This window comes from Coenobita brevimanus, chromosome 107 (genome assembly GCF_032717465.1).
Source record: "Coenobita brevimanus isolate Jiangsu-jjx chromosome 107, ASM3271746v2, whole genome shotgun sequence".
NCBI lineage: Eukaryota > Metazoa > Arthropoda > Malacostraca > Decapoda > Coenobitidae > Coenobita > Coenobita brevimanus.
This window is the reverse complement of record NC_137060.1, coordinates 13,177,832-13,199,197: the sequence shown is the minus strand read 5'-3', so window position 1 is coordinate 13,199,197 and position 21,366 is coordinate 13,177,832. Positions and strand designations below refer to the sequence as shown.

Here is a 21,366-nt window from a genome sequence, read left to right as displayed (position 1 = left end):
TTGAATCTTGTTCATATCAAATATACATAATTTCAGATCTGGTGGGGTTCGGCGCCATCTTCCAGTCTCTATACTTAAATCATGGGACATCAGTCCTAATCTTGTAAATGAGGTACAGTCACTCATAAAAGTTCGTGGGTGTCCATGTGTATGTGTGTGGGCCTGTGCAGTCTCCACCACTTTCTGGACGGCGAGTCTATATATCGACATAACAAAGCACACGTCCATGCACACGGCAGAATTGTGAAGTTGATGTAATAAATTAAGAAAGGATTATGATTATGTGTATAAAGGTAGTCATAATCAATTACAAATTCAATGTTTTATGATAAGATATGAAGGTTAAAGCACCTTCTATGTCTAGGTTTTCATTAAGGAAGTGAGCAGTTTCGAAAATTTGCTTCGTATCCACATGAATAATGTTTTTAACCATTAAGAGCTAAATGAACACGGTATTAACCATTAACGTCGTTTAGCATATCTACGTCATATATTCCTCCATATAGCCAGTGAAAACTAAATCTGAAGGATAGGAAATAAAACATTCTATACAGACCAAGACTAGGAAAAATGAGCAGTGAAGCAGTCTGAGTTGGCCAAAGTAGTAATGGAACAGCCCCGAGTTTAAGGCAACATTACTGAAGGAGAAACAGGAAGCAGGTAAGAAACCATTTACTTAATAAGTGTAGAAAACTATTGAAGTAGGTCAATAGTTTCCTGTAGCTATTATGTGAATAGTTTCTTACCTGCTTCATGTTTTTCGTTCTGTAGGGTTGCCTTAGACTCGGGACTGTTCCATTACTACTTTGCCCGACGCAAACTGCCTCACTGCTCATTGTTTCTAGTCTTGGCCTACTTAGAATGTTTTATTTCCTATCATTCAGATTTGGATTTCATTGGATATATGGAGGAATATATGACGATGATATGCTAAACAACGTTAATGGTTGATACTGTGTGTGTTTAGTCTTAATGGTTTACAACATTATTCATGTGGCTACGAACAAAATTTTCGAAACGATTCGAATGCATCTCGACCTCCGCTACTGTCGTCACTGCCCATTTCCTAAATGAAACCTTAGACAGTGAAGTGGCTCTAACCATTACATCTTATCATACAATACTGAATATATAACTAATTATGACTACCGATAACACATGATTAACAAACATAATCCTTTCTTTATTAATTCAGCTTCACAGTTCTGCCGTGTGTGTGGGTGTGTGCCTTGGCTCCTCAGTATACAGATTAGCTGTCCAGAAAGGAGTGGGGACTACAGGCCCAAACACACAAGGACCCCCACTAAGTTTTATGAGACTGTACTTATATAATCAGGCATATACTCTTTCGTGTTGTACACCATATGTGTTGTTAAATATGGATTTAATTCTTATCTGCTTGTTTTATACTAACTTGATGAGTCCAGTTTGTTTGTAAGAAGGCATTTTACATGGTCAAAAAGATTACCTGATGGGTCAAATTCTAGGGCTTTTTTCATAAAATTGTATCCCGATGTTCTTTCTCTTTGACACAAGCCACATATTATGTGACAGTGCTCTTCTATCAATATTAGTCAATTTAGAATCCAAAAAAATCTCTTCTTTTCCTTGCAGTTACAAACTGAACTAGCCTGACTCCTGATTCAAATAAGCATAAATTAGTACTCGTGTTACATCTACATCGTCAGGACTTAATTAAACTATTATATTGTCTATATATTCCTTCTGCGGTGCTACCTAACCATGATTCCGAAGCATATAACAATGAAGAGGGAACTGCTGCTTCAGTCACTTTATATTTGTACATATAATTCATATCAGAATTTGCTACACAAAAGACTGTCGATTCTAACGATAGAATTATTAGCTTTATGAAGATAGAGAGCTGTTTTTATCTTACCTTCATCCGTAAACAAGCGCCAAGATATTGCTATTATTTATCATATTGGATAACTGAACGCCCGATTCTTTACAAAATCGCAATTCATATTGACCTAGTTTCGTCAAAAGACGGTTTTAGAACATCAGACTCCACTAATAGCTTACAAACCAACCCCACAGCATGCACCTGACAGTGTCAGCTCCATGGGTCCGGCACAAAGTATACTTCTTACAAAAACAGCCTTTGAAATCATGCCACTTGCAAACTAATCACCAAAATATACAACACGAAATGGAGACCAGCTCCAAATACTAGTTTGTCAACTATGTACCATATGGTACATTCCAGGACCCCTAATGAGGTTTCCCAGGTCCATTCACTCACCTGTCACTCTATCCTTGCATGATATTCTTACACCACTACCGCTCAAGAATCTTGCCTAATATACGGATGATATTACCATAACAACTATTCACCACGCTGCAGACATAGCCTAGTCACTACAACAAGATTACCTGAAAACACGTCTGGCTTGGCTCAAGGACAACAGGCTGACGATTGCTCCAGCCAAATCCACCACCATACTCATCACCTGTGATTACCACGAGCAGGCATACATCCTTAATGTCATATCTAATGATGTACCTGTGCCATATAACTCCTTCACTAAGATCTCTGGAATGACATATGACACTACATTCCTTCAGGGACCACATTCAAGACATAAAGAGAAGATAAAACCTCAAACTACATGCACTTAGGGCACATACATGGACATACTTTCAACAACAAATAGAAACGCTCCCTACTCTACAATAAGTATACCAGGTCAGTTATGTCGTATGCATCCAAGGGTGTCTGATAGGGTGGGCTGCCATCCTATCTGACACCTAGACAACACCTTGAAGACCATTCAGAACAACACTTTATATATTATCAGTGGCAGCACCAGTGTTCCTCTCATAGCTCACTTAAATTTTGAAATTAAAATCCTCCATATCAGAGAATATCTTGATAACAGATGCACGCAGTTCTCTGCGGTACCCTGTGTTAACACACACACATTCCATCTCACTCATTGTAGGACACAGCCACCAAATGCAATAAGAAACATTAAACCATCACCACACAAATATAACCAAAGCCATATTTAGCAACATTCGATTTACAGATACTGCTACTTTAATAGTAAAGTAACATCTATGTACCCTAGTGTGCAGGGCAATAAGACACCTCGATCAGAACAATTTACTACAAGCCTCCCTCTTCTGACATCCACTCAACAGGTGTATCCTTGAAGAAGATCGAGTTCACCTTTCTAGGCTTAGACCAGGACATCAGCCGCCCTCTTAAGTTACTAGCTTAGATGTGACTGGTATGGAACCACAGACGGCGCTTGTCTCGCTTGTAAAACAAGCCAACACAACACTGCAAAAGTAATGGACACAACATGCAACACTAAGCAGCAGACACAGCATGGGTGATATAGGGAATCTCTTGGACAAGCGCATAAGTGCGGTGTCTTTTATGCTGTCGACAGGTCTTCTTGGTCAGGATGACCGAGATTAAACAACAACATTACCACACCTCACACTGCCACCCCACCACACCACACTTCACATTGCCACACCTCACACTGCCACCCCACCACACTTCACACTGCCACACTTCACACTGCCACTCCACCACACTTCACACTGCCACACCTCACACTGCCACCCCACCACACTTCACACTGCCACGCCTCACACTGCCACCCCACCACACTTCACACTGGCACACCTTACACTGCTAGTCCACCACACTTCACACTGTCACACTAACACACTATACACTGGCACACCTCACTCTACCACACCTTGCATTGCTTCACTTGACTGCACGACACCTCACACTGTCACACTTCACAATGCCACACCACACAATGCCATACCTCATAATGTCACATCTTACACAGTAAGAATTCGTAGTGCCTCACTTCTTACGGTCACATCTCACACTACCATACCTCACACCGTAACACCTTACACGGCCACACCCCTCATTGCCACACCCCACTGCCATACCTCACACTACCGCATCTCACTCGGCCATGCTTCACACAGTAATACCTCACACTGGAACACCTCACACTGCCACTCCATACGCGACCACGCTTCACCCTACCACATATCACACACCCAGTACTGCCACACCTCACACTGCCATACCTAACTCTTCCACTCCTCACACTGCCATACCTCACTGCCACACTATCACACCTCACACTATCTAATCTCACTGCCTTATCTCACACTGCCACACTGCTCACTGTTTTACTGTACCTCACACTGCCACACTGCTCACTGTTTTACTGTACCTCACACTGCCATTTTTCATACTGCTTTTCCTCACAGTAACTTACCTCATACTGCCACACCTAACACTAACAATAAGCACTGTCACACCTCACAATGCCACCCTTCACACTGCCTTACCTCACACTGCCACCCTTCACACTAACTTACCTCACACTACCACTTCTATCACACTACCTCCCACTGTCACGCCTCACACTGCTTTACATCACACTAGCACACCTCAAGCTGCCTTATCTCACAGCGCCACACTTCACACTACCTTACTTAACACTGCCACGCCTCACATTTCCTAACTCACACTGCTACACCCAACCACTTACACACTTCACACTGGTCCTACATTGTCTCACCTCACACGCAACCATCACCATGGAACCTGATACTGCCATCCCTCATGCACACCCTACCCTGCCACACCCCATGTACACCCCATTCTACCGCACTTCGCTAATTCATATCCCTAAATAACCATTCCAAATACTGATAAAGGTAATACCGTCACACTTCATTCAGCTACACCTCATACAGCCACTAATTACACTAATACTGCTCACACATCTATTATTGACATACCTCACAATGTAATATTACAAACTGCCAAAATTCACAAAGCCACACCTCACACTATCACACCCCACTGTTGAACATCTCACATGTCCCAAAATGCCCTACTACACACTGATGCACACCACATTGCAACGCCACACATTGCAGCGTCGCACACACACACACACACACACACACACACACACACACACACACACACACACACACACACACACACACACACACACACACACACACACACACTCACCTCAGTCAGCCGCAGCTCACACTGTCACTTGTTACTGTACCTTACTTTACACTGTCACATCTCATACTGCCACACGTCATACTGCCATAAGTCACACTGCCATATCTCATGCTGCTACATCTCACACACGTCTACACCTCACGCAAATCCTAAAGTACCACCTCTCTCTCTCTCTCTCTCTCTCTCTCTCTCTCTCTCTCTCTCTATGTATATATATACACACACTTTCAGCAGATACTCGTGCACATATTCGTGCTCTGCGAAACAGTATTAACATCGTGTTCACGTGATTTGTGAAAGAATTGGCATAAAGTCGCAGAAGGCTGATAACAGTGAGATATAACAAATATAAACTAAATGGCTGGATGATTTTCCTAACAGACCAGAGTTTGCAACAGTCACAGTTGTCGGGCATTGAATTTCACAAGAATCATCCATACCTACTTATATGTGACTTTTAAATTCACTTCCATGGTACAGTAACGATCACTATCTCCTGCGTAAGGGGTTCTCACTTGCTACCCCTGTATACCATGGGAAGAGGGGATGGGAGCGGGGGATGGAATGGCCTCCTTCCTGACTGTCACCTCCAACCCTACACCCACCATTGTTAAGTGGTAGTTTTATCTTAAAACACCCTGTCAGGTACGCAACCTCTAAACACATTATTAACAGTCAGTCTGAAAAAATATCCAGGATGTAGAAGGAATTACCATTTATTTTTTTGCCTTGTCTAGTATTCAGCCATATTCACAGTGATTCGTGATTAGCTATCGAACAAGCATCCTTTATATTATTATAATTTGTGCATATCCAAAATGACCTTGATTCAAGACATACATTGGAACCCTGTTCATTAGTGTACTTCTCCTCATCTAACTCAAGGATCTAAGCCACCCTCCGAGAACAAATACCAGTAACTTAGTAGTTTCATTTGATATCGTGTGGTGAATTGCTTAACAGGCAATAAGAGATTTAAAAGATAGTTTGAGTTAATGCCCCGAAACACATCCATATAAACAATGTTCTCAACAGCGTAAGTGAAACTAATTTGACCGCGAGAAATATCATAACCACAACCAGTCCCATGGTACTCTACGGTACAAGCACATACAAGGTGAGAGAGTGTTGATAAGAATTTTCTATCCACGAAAAACTCCAGACATACTTAGTTCTAAGTACCAGGTTCAGCATCACAGTCTCTGGGGTTTTTTTCCCGTTCATTTAGCCAAATAACTTCATTTAAATTTCATTCTTGTTAGCTCCACACGATTTTACTCATCTTAGAAGAGGTAATGCGAAGTGGTGTGGGTACAAACAGTCTTCGTTATCCACTTCACCACCAAAGATCTCATCTAAGTTAAACAAAATTGTCTCGGGGAAAACAATATACTATTAAATACTTCATCATGGTGAGGCAGTTAAAGTTTTGATCTAACAGTGTAGCCAATCTCACCATCATTTACCCAGGACAGCCTCCTCCAACATAAAATTAGTTTTTCCAATAACTCCTACCAGAGTACGTCACATTTGTATTAGTCTTCTTGATATCAGACTAGTGTATTTAGCCTTGGGAAGACATCTTGTAACGCGCGGATCCAGTGTGGAAAGTCTCTCCTTACATGAACAATATCACCACAAGACAGCAGGAATAAAAACAAATAGCATGCTGTGGGTGAATAAGGCTAATTGACTCACTAGTGTACTGATCCATTTGCAGGTATGAGGTGTCACAGGATGGCTGAACTTCTCCGACACCAAGGCAGGATGACAGAGGATGGAATAAATGAAGCTGATGACAACGGAATGAAAAGCAAACCTGATATTCTGACCAATAAACACTGGACAGTTTTTGCCTTTTTATTTTTCTTTGGGAGTATATGTATATAATGGGTAGTCAATGTTATTGTTGATGGTCTTGTCTTTGCTGTTGCTGTCCTCGCAAGGTGACGCAAGAAATCTATTGTTAATATAATGAGTGACAGTGTGTGTTATGAGTGTGAGATGCATGAGGAGTGAGTAGGATTCAGACGCAAAACAAACACACACACACACACACACACACACACACACACACACACACACACACACACACACACTAACCAGGAGAACAATCAGCAGAGGGGCGAGTGAATATGTACAGCTCCGGACAGATGAAACGGCTACACCCCATCCACCAGCGACTTGGTTTGGGTCTCAGTGGTTCTGGTAACAGTTGCAGGTTCAGGGAGGGGGGATGTGGGAGGGTGAGGAGGGGAGAAATGTGGGCGGAGTTATATAGGGGGTAGTGTGGGAGGGTGAAGAAGCAACACAGTCTGGGTGGTGGGAGGGGGGAGACGAATGGTTGGGTAGCGGAGACGAGAGTCTGCTGGAGGGTAAGACAGGTGAGTGTGATTAGATGAAAAGAAATTACAAAAAATGAATTATTATAATATCTGCTGCATATATTGCATTTTATCTACTAAATAAAAACACTGTTTATTATTCACCACCGTATTTGGGTATCCTACTCATTATTATTATCCTTTGGATATTAGGCAATAAATAAAGATATTGGACGGTCTTTCGGACCCGAACCAATTTTTTCATAACTTTTTTCTTCAGCTATTTCCGTATTCCTATTATCCCCTTTTTTATCACTTTCTCCTACGGCCTACATTTTTTTTTAGGCATAAGGCAGTTTAACTTTCTCTTTAAATAACCATATTTGTCAACAAATATTCCTTTCATTAATCTATTTAATTACCTGTTTTCTTTCAATATGCATTGGTCTAATAATGGGTGTTACACCTTAATTGACGCCGCTATTTGACGTTGTGAATAAATTTGGTCTAAATTTACGCATATATTGCAGTCTCTCTCAAGTAGGCTGGCAACCTCACACATCCTCCCCCCTGCTTTCTCCTTCTCTCGCTACCCGTTCCCTCCTTTCCTTTTGTAGTACTGTTTATCTATTCTTTCTCATATTTTTAACCTCATTCCTTCTTACAAACTTTTAGTGCCATAGGAATTTCTCCCTTATCACCTACAGTCCTACTCTTGCCTCTCTACGTCTTGCCTCCATTCTGAATCGGTGTGACTGATGCCCCGGGGTGGCTGATACCTCTGTTAACACCTCTGTTCATGGCAGGAAACCTAACGACTTCGCATTGTGTCACGTGGCACAAGTTTGTCCTCTAACTACTATTTTATTTGTTTCTACAGGTAAACAAAGTCATTATTTTTTTTTTTACTGTTTCTAAAGAATAACCAGACATGACAATTAATTCACATGTCAGTATGCCACTGTCTCAATTGACGGAGAGGATCTACCTAATTCGGTTAGAATCATTCATCTCAGTATATACTGACAAAACATGGAACTGGTGGTCTGCCCTGAGTAACGGTGTTTATTGCAGTCCATAGAAAATACAAGTGAACCACAGTCGTTTCTCGTTGATGTATAAATATCCATGTGTTTGTGGTGTATTAGTCATTATGGCGTTATTCTCACCCCGGTACTCCATGTCTGAGTATCAGGAAGTGGGTGAAGAGGTGGCCAGTTCCGAGGATACTATCTGTTTGATAAATTTGAGCTCTATGCATCCTCCATACTATGCCACGAACCGGATCCCTCATAAGAAACACCAAGGTCACCTGCTTCCTGGCATACAGTCTAGAGTATTCATCGAGCTTCAATTTACGAAGAAGAAACACTTCTGATACAGTCTGTGGTATAAATTAGTTCGCTTTACAAATACCCTTCCGTCACAGCAAGATTTACTCTATCAGGACAGATTATCATTAATATATCATACTTATCACGTAATATAGACGATAAGGATATCTGTCTACCCATTTATCAATTTATATCAGTTATATCATCTACCGAAATGTTTCGAGACGCAATAACGGCGACATGCAGATCTATAAAAATTATTGTCAATAAACGGGGTCTCGAATTATTACTGTCCATTAGAATTTACTTCAGGTAGAGAAAATTTTCCTTTCAACTCGTTCCCTTGCGACAATTATCACCGTCGTCATCCCTGTTATTCCCTTAAGCGCTACGACATGGCATCATCCATATATATATATATATATATATATATATATATATATATATATATATATATATATATATATATATTGTTACGGAACATAGAAAGATAACGTACACTTTAAGTGAGAATGCTAAGAGTCACTACTGTCCCGTAAAGTTCCAGGTTCAAACAAAAGTTAGGTAAAATTACAAGTTAAAGTTTAATGCACAAACTAACAACAAAACATTCAGGACTCATAAGGATAATGTAATGGCAAATAAACAGGTTAAATATATGGTTAACTGCAATAGCCTCTATTAACACAAAATTAGCAAGAGTAAATTTATCTAAGTCAGCCCTGATAAAATGAGATACCAGATAATACTCAGTGAATGCCAGATAAATTATTACAGATACAAACTATTATCAAAAACGACTGACATAAAACCCAACATTAATCAAAAAACCTCACTAGGCCTAAGAATTAACCTTATGCTACACAGTACAAGAAAAAATACAACAGTTATACTCAAATTACACACAGCTGCTAGATGTTTGGAGATTTCTTGAGCACTCACAATAATATTATCTGTACACGGGAGGACAGAGATGTGAACAAAATGAGGAGCAGATCTAAGTGGCCATGATGCAGAGACTGAGCTCATTATATAGGGGCCAGCAGAGCATGATACAACTTGTAAGAAGGACGCGCAAATGAAGCCATGGGGACAAAGAGCTGAAAATCCCGCTCTGGATAACAGAGAGAACGACTTACTCTACTATACGGTAGAAGGGGGGAACTGAGGCAGAACACGCTCGTGATCAAACATGCAGCAACTGTGCGTTAAAATTACACAAAGGATGATGAAATCATAGGCTATTTAACACCTCCCCACAAAGAAAAAAGAAATTTACTAAGGAAATTTCTTATTACTCTAAAACAATCTGTATATGGCATTACAGACCATGCAAAGGTCTTTCCTAATATTACAAAACATGAGATCTCCCTAGCACGTTCAGTCATAGGTACTTGCCAGTATCCCTTTAACAAATCAAACTTACTTATGTACCTAGCCTTTCCGATCTTGTCTATGCAATCTTCCACATGAGGGAGAGGGTAAATGTCTGTTTTGGTTATCTGATTAACACGTCTGTAGTCGATGCAAAGCCGCTGTGACCCACCTGGCTTAGGGACTAGAGTGACAGGAGAACTCCACTCGCTCTGACAGGGCTCAATCATCTTGTGGTCCAACAGGTAGCCAAGCTCATTCTGGATGAGAGGAACTTTCACTGGGTTCACACGGTAAGGAGGCAATTTAATTGGCTTTGCGTCTCGAACATCGACATCATGCATCAACACAGTGGTTCTTCCTGGAGTAGCACGGAACACTTGCGGGTACTCCTGCAGTAATGCCGAAAACTCCTGCCTTTCCTTGGGAGGTAGATGAGAAAGCTTAGTCTGGAGATCATTCATGATATCAGGATTCTTCCCCAAACTATCACTCAGGCTCATGCTGCATGGGAGAACTTCACTTGTAGACTCGGGTGGAACAGCTACAGTGCAGACTGGATTATTTTCGTCCCGCCTGTGATATAACTTTAGCATGTTGATGTGACATAGTTGCTTGCTCTTTCTACGATCTGGTGTGGCGATGACATAGTTGACATCACTGAGTTTCTTCTCCACGAAATAAGGACCACTAAACTTGGCTTGAAGAGGTTGCCCATGAACTGGTAGCAGAATCAAAACCTGATCTCCTGGCTGAAAGTGGCGTAACCTGGACTTCTTATCATACCAAGTCTTCATCTTCTCCTGAGCAGCTCCTAAATTCTCTCTCGCCAGCTGTAAAGCAGTGGACAGCCGTTCTTTGAACTTCATCACATACTCCAGCAGGTTGACGTCATCTTCCTCCGACAGCCAGCATTCCTTGAGTAACTTAAGGGGTCCTCTTACTTCATGGCCAAACAGTAGTTCAAAAGGTGAGAAGCCCAGTGATTCATTTGGAGATTCTCTTGCAGCAAACACAACGAATGGAAGACCTTTATCCCAGTCTTTCTGATGTTCCAAACAGTATTTCTTGAGCATCGATTTGAGTGTTTGATGATATCTCTCCAACGCTCCTTGGGTCTGGGGATGGTAAGCTGAAGACGTGATCTGGTGATGCCCAACTCTTTCAGAGACTGCTTGAAAACATTTGACATGAAATTACTTCCTCGGTCTGACTGTACCTCCTTGGGCAGACCAAACTTTGTGAAGAACCCTAGCATTTCCTTAACCATGTTCTTTGCTGAGATGTTTCTAAGTGGAATGGCTTCAGGATAACGAGTAGCCATATCAATCAGGGTCAACACATAAGAAAATCCTGAAGAAGTCTTAGGAAGAGGGCCCACAATATCCACCAACACACGGGTGAAAGGCGCCTCAAAAGGAGGAATGGGAACTAGAGGTGCAACCTTTTCGGTCTGATCACACTTCCCCACAACTTGACAGGTGTGACAAGACTTACAATACCAGGAAACATCCCTGAAGATACCTGGCCAGTAGAAGTGTTTCAAAATGCGTGCCACAGTCTTCCTCACTCCAAGGTGTCCTGCCAAACTGGAATCATGAGCCACTCTAATGATATCCTGCCTACAAACACGAGGGATGACAACTTGATGTACAACCTCCCATTCACAGTCGGCTGATGCTGTTGGGGGTCTCCACTTCCTCATAAGTACTCCTGACTTTACATAATAACAAGTAGAAGCACCGGCTGACTCTTCTTCACTGTAAGCAGAGTTAGCTAGACCTTTCAACTCAGGGTCAGCAACTTGCAACTCAACCAACTCTTGACGAGACAAATTATCAACACTACGGGGTACTGCCTCATCTGGTGAGTGGTCCAAATTAGCAAGAAAAGTGTCAGCTAGGATAACATCATCATCATCATTATCCTCTAAATCACCAGTAACTTTAGACTTAGCCCTAGTGACAGCACATGCAGGGAACTCATCAGGGACACCACAATCCTGGGACGCAGCCACTGGCTCACTAGACAACTGAGGAGCTGGACACACTTGACTTCCACCAATATCATTTCCAAGTAAGAAAGTTACACCTGACACTGGGAGTGTCTCAACCAACCCAACCATAACGGAACCATTAACAAAACCAGACTCTAAATTCACTCTGCACAGAGGGACAGAGAAGTAATTATTCCCTACACCTTGTAAGATTACAGTTTCATCAGAGGAATTAACATTAGAGCCTAGAACACTGGTCAGCATAAGGGATTGGCAAGCACCTGTATCACGATATATTTTAACTGATTTCCTGTCATTACTGTCCAGAGGACTGACAAAACCATCAGACAGGAAATTAGCACATGAACTCTTGAGAGTGTCAGTCACGTCACTGCTCAAAAGAGGAGCTCCATCATGAGAATTTAAGTTACCCCTCAAAGCAGGTTCAGTTAACTCAGTTAAAGAATTCTGGGAACTCTCAAGAGTGGACACTAGACCAATTGACTGAATATTTAAAGACTCCTTTTTGTTCACATCACGCTGTCTCCTGAAACATCTCTCCGTAGTATGACCAAGCTTACTACAATAAGTACATTTACTTTTCTGAAATCTAGAGGTGAAGCTGGTATTTACTTCCTGAGAAACATCATCTTTATTCTCTTTCCTGTTACCTGCACTCTGAGTAGAGGCAACGTACTTACTCTCAGCTTTCCCTTTTTCTCTAGAATATCTCTTGTGAGTGAGAACATACTCATCAGCTAAAACTGCAGCATCAGACAAATTATCTATTCTTTTCTCATCAAGATATAGGCTTACATCTTTATAAATACACCTTTTGAAATCCTCCAGCAAAATCATCTGCTTAAATTTACCAAAATCAGTATCCACATTCTTAGAATTTAACCACTGCTCTAACAGATCTTCTTTGATTTTTGCATACTCAACATGGGATTGCTTATCTTGCTTGTAAGTTGTCCTAAATTTTACTCTATAGGCTTCAGGAACAAGCTCATAGGCCTTAAGAATCAAGCTCTTAACTACATCATAATTATCAGATTGATCCTGAGGCAAAGATGCATAAGTTACTTGAGCTTTACCGGTGAGAACAGTTTGAAGGAGTACTGGCCAATACTCCTTAGGCCAATTAAAACCTGTAGCTACCCTCTCAAACAACTGAAAATACTTTGTTAAATCAGATTCATTAAAAGGAGGGACAAGTTTAACATTTTTAGCCACATCAAAATCATCAGAGCTAGATGATCCAGTTCCACCTTGTTTCATGCGATACTCATGGTCTGCCTGAATCCTAGCAAGTTCAACTTGTGCGTGAAACTCAGCCTCCTTAGCACGTGCTTGAAATTCAGCTTCCTTCACACGAGCCTCCTGCAGGGCTAGCTGTAACTTAGCTAATTCAATCTGCGTTTGCTCATTTCGAGGAGTTACATTTAACAAGCTTTCATTAATCATGTCAACAATTTGATCTTTAGAATGATGAGAGCGAACAGCAATTCCCAATTGTTGAGCAACGAGCTTAAGTTCATTCTTTGTTCTGTTTTCTATATCACACACTGTTTGCACATTTGACAAAAAATCTTTGGCTTCATCAAGTGTAGAAATAGTAGACATCATGAATAAGTAACAGTCACAAAATATCAAGCAATATCCTTATGATAATATCCTGAATATCCTGATGAGAGGTCGCCAAATTTATGTTACGGAACATAGAAAGATAACGTACACTTTAAGTGAGAATGCTAAGAGTCACTACTGTCCCGTAAAGTTCCAGGTTCAAACAAAAGAGTTAGGTAAAATTACAAGTTAAAGTTTAATGCACAAACTAACAACAAAACATTCAGGACTCATAAGGATAATGTAATGGCAAATAAACAGGTTAAATATATGGTTAACTGCAATAGCCTCTATTAACACAAAATTAGCAAGAGTAAATTTATCTAAGTCAGCCCTGATAAAATGAGATACCAGATAATACTCAGTGAATGCCAGATAAATTATTACAGATACAAACTATTATAAAAAATGACTGACATAAAACCCAACATTAATCAAAAAACCTCAATAGGCCTAAGAATTAACCTTATGCTACACAGTACAAGAAAAAATACAACAGTTATACTCAAATTACACACAGCTGCTAGATGTTTGGAGATTTCTTGAGCACTCACAATAATAATATCTGTACAGGGGAGGACAGAGATGTGAACAAAATGAGGAGCAGATCTAAGTGGCCATGATGCAGAGACTGAGCTCATTATATAGGGGCCAGCAGAGCATGATACAACTTGTAAGAAGGACGCGCAAATGAAGCCATGGGGACAAAGAGCTGAAAATCCCGCTCTGGATAACAGAGAGAACGACTTACTCTACTATACGGTAGAAGGGGGGAACTGAGGCAGAACACGCTCGTGATCAAACATGCAGCAACTGTGCGTTAAAATTACACAAAGGATGATGAAATGATAGGCTATGTAACAAAATATATATATATATATATATATATATATATATATATATATATATATATATATATATATATATATATATATATATATATATATATATATGTTAGGTATTTAATTTTTTTCAGGTAGCACGGAGGCAGTTTGAGCTTTGTTGTATAATAAATGATAATTGGGTTGTATATATTGTTTTTATTATCTTTGCCTATCATTGCCATGATGAGAACATAATTCCGAAGTTGAGCATAAAGCACTGTTTTCAATAGCCTATGGAGAGATTCATGAGAATCACGATGACTACCAGTACTGTCCTTGTGGTCCTTAATGTGTTATACATGGCGTTCTGCACAGTAATGCTGGACGTAAGAAGGTAATGCATGAAACCTATAGTCCTTCTGTTTTATGAAGGCGAAATGCTGTGGCTGTGATAATCACGTCAAGAATGCGTATTTGCCAACACTTTCATTCTAAATAACTAATATTGTAACCTTCGCCATAAATTTCCAGTTATTCTTTTCCCGATGGCAGTTTTTTCCACTTTCATGTAGTAGGACTGTAGGTGATAAGGGAGAAGTTCCTATGGCACTAAAAGTTTGTAAGAAGGAATGAGGTTAAAAATATGAGAAAGAATAGATAAACAGTACTACAAAAGGAAAGGAGGGAACGGGTAGCGAGAGAAGGAGAAAGCAGGGGGGAGGATGTGTGAGGTTGCCAGCCTACTTGAGAGAGACTGTAATATATGCGTAAATTTAGACCAAATTTATTCACAACGTCAAATAGCGGCGTCAATTAAGGTGTAACACCCATTATTAGACCAATGCATATTGAAAGAAAACAGGTAATTAAATAGATTAATGAAAGGAATATTTGTTGACAAATATGGTTATTTAAAGAGAAAGTTAAACTGCCTTATGCCTAAAAAAAAAATGTAGGCCGTAGGAGAAAGTGATAAAAAAGGGGATAATAGGAATACGGAAATAGCTGAAGAAAAAAGTTATGAAAAAATTGGTTCGGGTCCGAAAGACCGTCCAATATCTTTATTTATTGCCTAATATCCAAAGGATAATAATAATGAGTAGGATACCCAAATACGGTGGTGAATAATAAACAGTGTTTTTATTTAGTAGATAAAATGCAATATATGCAGCAGATATTATAATAATTCATTTTTTGTAATTTCTTTTCATCTAATCACACTCACCTGTCTTACCCTCCAGCAGACTCTCGTCTCCGCTACCCAACCATTCGTCTCCCCCCTCCCACCACCCAGACTGTGTTGCTTCTTCACCCTCCCACACTACCCCCTATATAACTCCGCCCACATTTCTCCCCTCCTCACCCTCCCACATCCCCCCTCCCTGAACCTGCAACTGTTACCAGAACCACTGAGACCCAAACCAAGTCGCTGGTGGATGGGGTGTAGCCGTTTCATCTGTCCGGAGCTGTACCATTACTCTATTCCTTCATTCACTCACCACTGAAGCCTCGAACATCGTTCGCCCTACCCCAGCCAACCAGCCAACCTACAGACCAGCCAGTCAGTCAGCTAACGAACTACTAAACCAACCAACAGGCCAGGCCAACCAGTCAGCTAACCAACCAACAAACAGATCAACCAGTCAGTCAACAAACTGATCAATCAGCCTACCAACAGATCGATCAGACCATCAGAAAATCAACTAACAAAGAAAACTACTCATAAGATTCTTAAACCATGACTAACATTTGAGGTATTTCATAAAGTACAGCATTGAGTATTATTGTTTTTATCCTTGAGCGCAATGAAAGAGAATAAGGAAGATCGAAAACGTGGCACATGTAAGTATATCAGGAGGAGGGTTTGCTTGGAGGGACAAGTGCGGGTGGCGATGAGTTATGAGAGAGGTCTGGAGCTGTGATGAGTTAGAGGGGGGGATGGAGTGGTGGGAGGGATTTTTTTTTTTTATTTATGTGACCAACTTTGGGCATAGGCTTCACAGCCTGCTTTCAAGGCCCAGTAGTCCTCCTACGTACCGCACACCTCTGCATGTCACCACTTCGGCGCTAACACCCACCGTCCATACTGAATACATGCTAGGGCTGTCTCATATAGGACTGGTGTATTGGTATTAGCGGGGGTATTTTTACGACATGTCGGCGGGCCTACTGGTAGATCAGTAAAGTCTGATTATATGAAATTCAAATCCTTACTGTTCCCTGCCTTAGCGGGATTTGAACCTGGGTCCGTTAGGACTGCAGGCCAACTCTCTACCGTTTGACCCACCGCCTCCCCCATTAATGGTAATGAGGTGTGGGGTGGATGAAGTGGTGATGAGTCTTGATAGAGGCTTCGAATGGTAAGTAGAATTGAACCATGCTTGCTGTGGGAATAGTTATGAATATGATAGAGAGGCCTGGAGTGATGAGAGGGAGTAGGGTTGATCAGTGAGAGAGACCAGAGTGTTGATAGAGAGTTCTAGAGATGAAATGAGTTGTGACAGGCTAAGAATTCTGGAGTGGTACGAGAGAGTGATGATGCGTTTTGATAAAGCCATCAGGTAATGATTTTTTTTTTTCCCTGCATCGTGAGTGGTCAATGATTCCTCATCATCAGTTATACATGAAAGAAATAAACTACTCAGAAATACAATAACAAGCACTAATATTCAGCTAATTTAACACAAATTCTTTCCTACGTACATTAAATTATGCAATTGTGCTTGAGATGCTTGCAAATGTTTAGTTGGATCATATTTTAAATAATGCACCAAAAAATCGGCCATTATTTTCCATTACGTACTTCTTTTTAAGTACGAGAGATTGTAGTTTTCCCACTTACATGAATTTTACGTATTTTAGATACGTTACATGCATTGCATGTGTGCTCCATAAACTAATTTTTTTATGTTGACGAGTAATACTAATAATGAATTTTGATTTCATATTAGTTATGATTAGTGGTAGACATCGTTACTCCAAAAAGTGACTTCGTTATCTGCTACTCCGTTACTTAGAAAAGTAACTTCATTATCAGTTATACCATTACTTCTTTACAACAGAAACGGATGGTACCGTTACTTCGCTACTCCGTTACTTGTATTAAATAAATTAAAGAAAAATATTAATTTCATTTTATTATATAGAAGTAACGAATGGAAGAAATACAATAAAGACGGTTGATAAAACCATCACTAGACGTCGTGCTCACTGCTCTCACTCTGACAATCACACTGAACTTGATCTGGTAGTACTGGTACTAGCACCAATGGGTGGTGGCGGCTGGAGGCCCAGTGGTGGCATGACCTTGTCCTTACCCTTTGTTTACGTCATCTATGTCCTCGGCATGCTGGCGGTTGGCCTGTAATTAAAACATAAATATATCCATTACATTTATTGTGACTTGCACGATTGCGCAAAGTAGTTAACATAAGTACAAAAGAAATTTAAGAAAAGTAAACTAAATATTCTTCTTTAACCTTTTATAAATTTTAATTATTTACGTTGATTAGTTTTGGGGGTGTGCAGAGAGTGAGTGCAGTGCCTGGAGACGTGACACTCGCACATGAGAAGAGTGCTGTGAGGCGACTGAAAAATGGGAAAGCAGCTGGGGTTGATGAGGTGTATGCAGAGATGCTTAAGTGTAGTGGAGAGAGTGGAATGAGGTGCATGTTGGGGATATGTATGAAGGCATGATTGAGTGAAACTGTGCCTGCAGAGTGGATAAAAGGCTGTGATTGTACCCCTGTACAAAAATAAAGGTGAGCGAAGTGAGTGCAAGAATTATCGTTCCTTAAGTTTATTGAGTGTGGTAGGGAAGGTATATGGAAGAATTATTATAAAGTACTATAAGACAGATATCAGAAGTCCTAGTGAGTGATGAACAGGGTGGCTTTAGGAGTGGCAGAGGATGTGTGGATCAGATATTTGCAGTGAGACAGATAGTAGAGAAGGCTTGTGAGAAGGACCATAAGGTGTTAATGGCATTCATGAATCAGGAAAAAACATATGACAGAGTGGACAGAGAAGGATTGTGGAAAGTTTTGCGCATGTACAGTGTAGATGGTATGCTGCTAGGTGCCGTCAAGAGTTTTTATAATGGTAATGAAGCATGTGTAAGGGTTAATGGGCATCTAAATGAATGGTTCACGATCGGTGAGGGCGAGCGACAAGGTTGTGTGATGTCCCCATGGTTGTTCAATATGTAAATGGATGGGGTGATGAGAGAAGTAAAAACACTAGTAATGAAGAGAGGGATGGTGTTGGTAATGAATGGTGATGGATGGAATATCTCAAATTTGTTGTATGCTGATGATGCAGTACTGTTTGCAATACCGTACCGGACAAGAACTTGATAGGCTAGTGCAGAGTTTTGCTGATGTCTGTGAGCGTCTTGCCATGAGAGTAAATGTAGAAAAGAGTAAAGTGATGGTTACTGAGAGAGAAGGTGACTCCCAGTGCGATGTTACAGTGAATGGAGAGAGACTAGAAATGATGAGAGTTCAAATACCTGGGTACATTGATAGAAAAGAGAGGAAAATGTGCAAAAGAAGTTGAAAGTAGAGTGACACAAGGAAGAAAAGTAGCTGGTGCATTGAAGGCCTTGATAAGAAACAGAGGCTTGAGTGTTGCAGCTGCACGAGGCTTACATGAAGAAGTGTTAGTGCCAACTTAAACATATGGATGTGAGACTATGGTGTGGCATGAAAAAGAAACATCAGGAATAACAGCAGTGGAGATGGGACTGATGAGTAATATATGTGGAGTACAGAGGGTGAATAGGATACGAAATAATGTGATTCGTGAAAGATATGGAGTGAGGAAGTCGGTGGATACCAGAATCGAAGAAAGTGTATTCTCATGGCATGGTCATGTGGAGAGAATGGATGACAATAGAGTGGTGAAAAAGGTATATCTGAGCGAATTTGAAGGAGGGAGGAGGCGAGGTAGGCCAAGGAGAAGATGGAGAGATATGGTGGATAAGTGTGTGAGGCAAAGAGGTTTGGAAGTCAGTGAGGCTAGGGAACTGACAAGAGATGGAGCTGGCTGGGTGAGTGTTGTGAGGAGAAGTGCATGATCAGGGATTTGGCACCCTTTTTAACGTGATAGCATCCGGATTGACTCTATCGGATACATTTATGTGAAACTACAGAACGTGGTGAATGTGTTATTCTTATCTGATACAACCAGGATTCCGGGGGCTTGAATGATGAGTGAATGGAAGCGTGGCCCATTGGATTGGGCAAATTTGGGTTGGCTGAACATTGCTACTCTTCACCCTGCCCTAGGGTGAGAAAGGAGGTCCGGGATGATGATGATGGTGATGATGATGACGATGATGATGATGATTATATTTTAGCGATATTTTTACCATACCTGCCCTTAGCCCTACCACAATTTGACTTTATTAGTTACTAATTACCCACCACATCAGTGATATCATATCACACCACCACTGCCAACATAATGCCAACATCACTGCCAACATACTGCGGGAGTGCCGGCTACCACCAGTACCAACATCGCCACCACAACGAAGTTTCAGGTTACCGGTACTTCCACACCGTGACACCAGAACCACTCACCAGAATCACCAGGATCTAAATAGTACTACAACTACCAGTACCACCACTACCACTACAAATGTCAATATCACCACCACCACACCGCGACAATCAGTCAGTCAGTCACCACTCAGGCACTCGCCACCTACCACCACTACTACTACAGCACGACACCACACCAGTGACACCACCTACCAGCCTACCACCACTACCACTCACCAGCTTGGCAGTTACCACCAATACTGGTTAGTGGTTACTAGTACTACCACTAGTCCACTGCCACTACCAGCTAGCAGCTACCACAACTACCACTGCCGCCATAACCACTACTACCACATCAGGCATCTACCACAGCTACCATCTACCAGTACCACCAGGCACCACTACCATAATACTACTAGTCTACCATCTTCCACGGTCCACCACTACCAACACAACTACCACGGATACAGTAACCACCACACCACACTACCAATACCACCTACATGATACATTTACCAGACTATCACAACTAGTACCACGGCAGTGACACCACCTACCAGTCAGTAATATAATTTTATATTATTTATTTACCTCGAGGAACATGAGAAGCTCTAAGGTGGCATCGGAAAGTTTGGCTCTCTTGGCTCTAAGGACGTCCTTGCCAATGAAGAAAAGGTGCTCCATGGGGGCACTCGAAGGGATGGCTGTGCTGTATCTGACAAAGACACATATCAGAGCTAGCTCCTTCAGGAAGGCCATGTCCGTCAGCTTGTCATCCTTCTTCCAGACATCCTCCAGCCAGGACTTGACCTTTGCCTGTGCCTTGGACTTGGTTGATTTGTGAATGCTGTTGGTGTGCTTCTGGGAGTGCATCATAATATCGCCAAAACTGCATAAAATCTCTAGAGTACTGCTAGATTTTTGATAGCTAGACATGAAATACTGCCACAAAGTAGAAGTGAATATCTCTAGATCTAGTGAGAAAACTGCTAAACTAGCAACATTGAGTACTGTGGCATGCAGCCGGTTGCTGCTCCACGTCCACATTGGGGCTGGACTCCTCTCAGCTTCAATGTATCGGTGCACGCTATTGGCTGTTGGTTATTCAAGTGGCCAATAGCGTGTGTCGATACAAATGAAGTAAGAGAAGCAAAAGGTAACCAAAATGTAATGGAATAATGGAGTAACATAACAAAAATTAACGGGGTAATGGACTAGGAAAATAATGGAAGTTACTCGGTCCGTTACAGTAAAAAAAAAAATCTAATGAGTCCGTTACTCTG

At 41.2% G+C, this 21,366-nt stretch overlaps 1 long non-coding RNA gene across 1 annotated transcript in view; it reads left to right on the top strand.

Annotated features, from left to right (window-relative positions):
- Positions 1 to 6,908, top strand: part of LOC145416675 (uncharacterized) — a 35,368-nt gene extending 28,460 nt beyond the window's left edge. The window contains exon 5 of the long non-coding RNA XR_013900315.1: positions 6,777 to 6,908. This is a non-coding gene — a long non-coding RNA (uncharacterized LOC145416675). The remainder of the gene's footprint in view (positions 1 to 6,776) is intronic.
- The last annotated feature ends 14,458 nt before the right edge of the window (positions 6,909 to 21,366 follow it).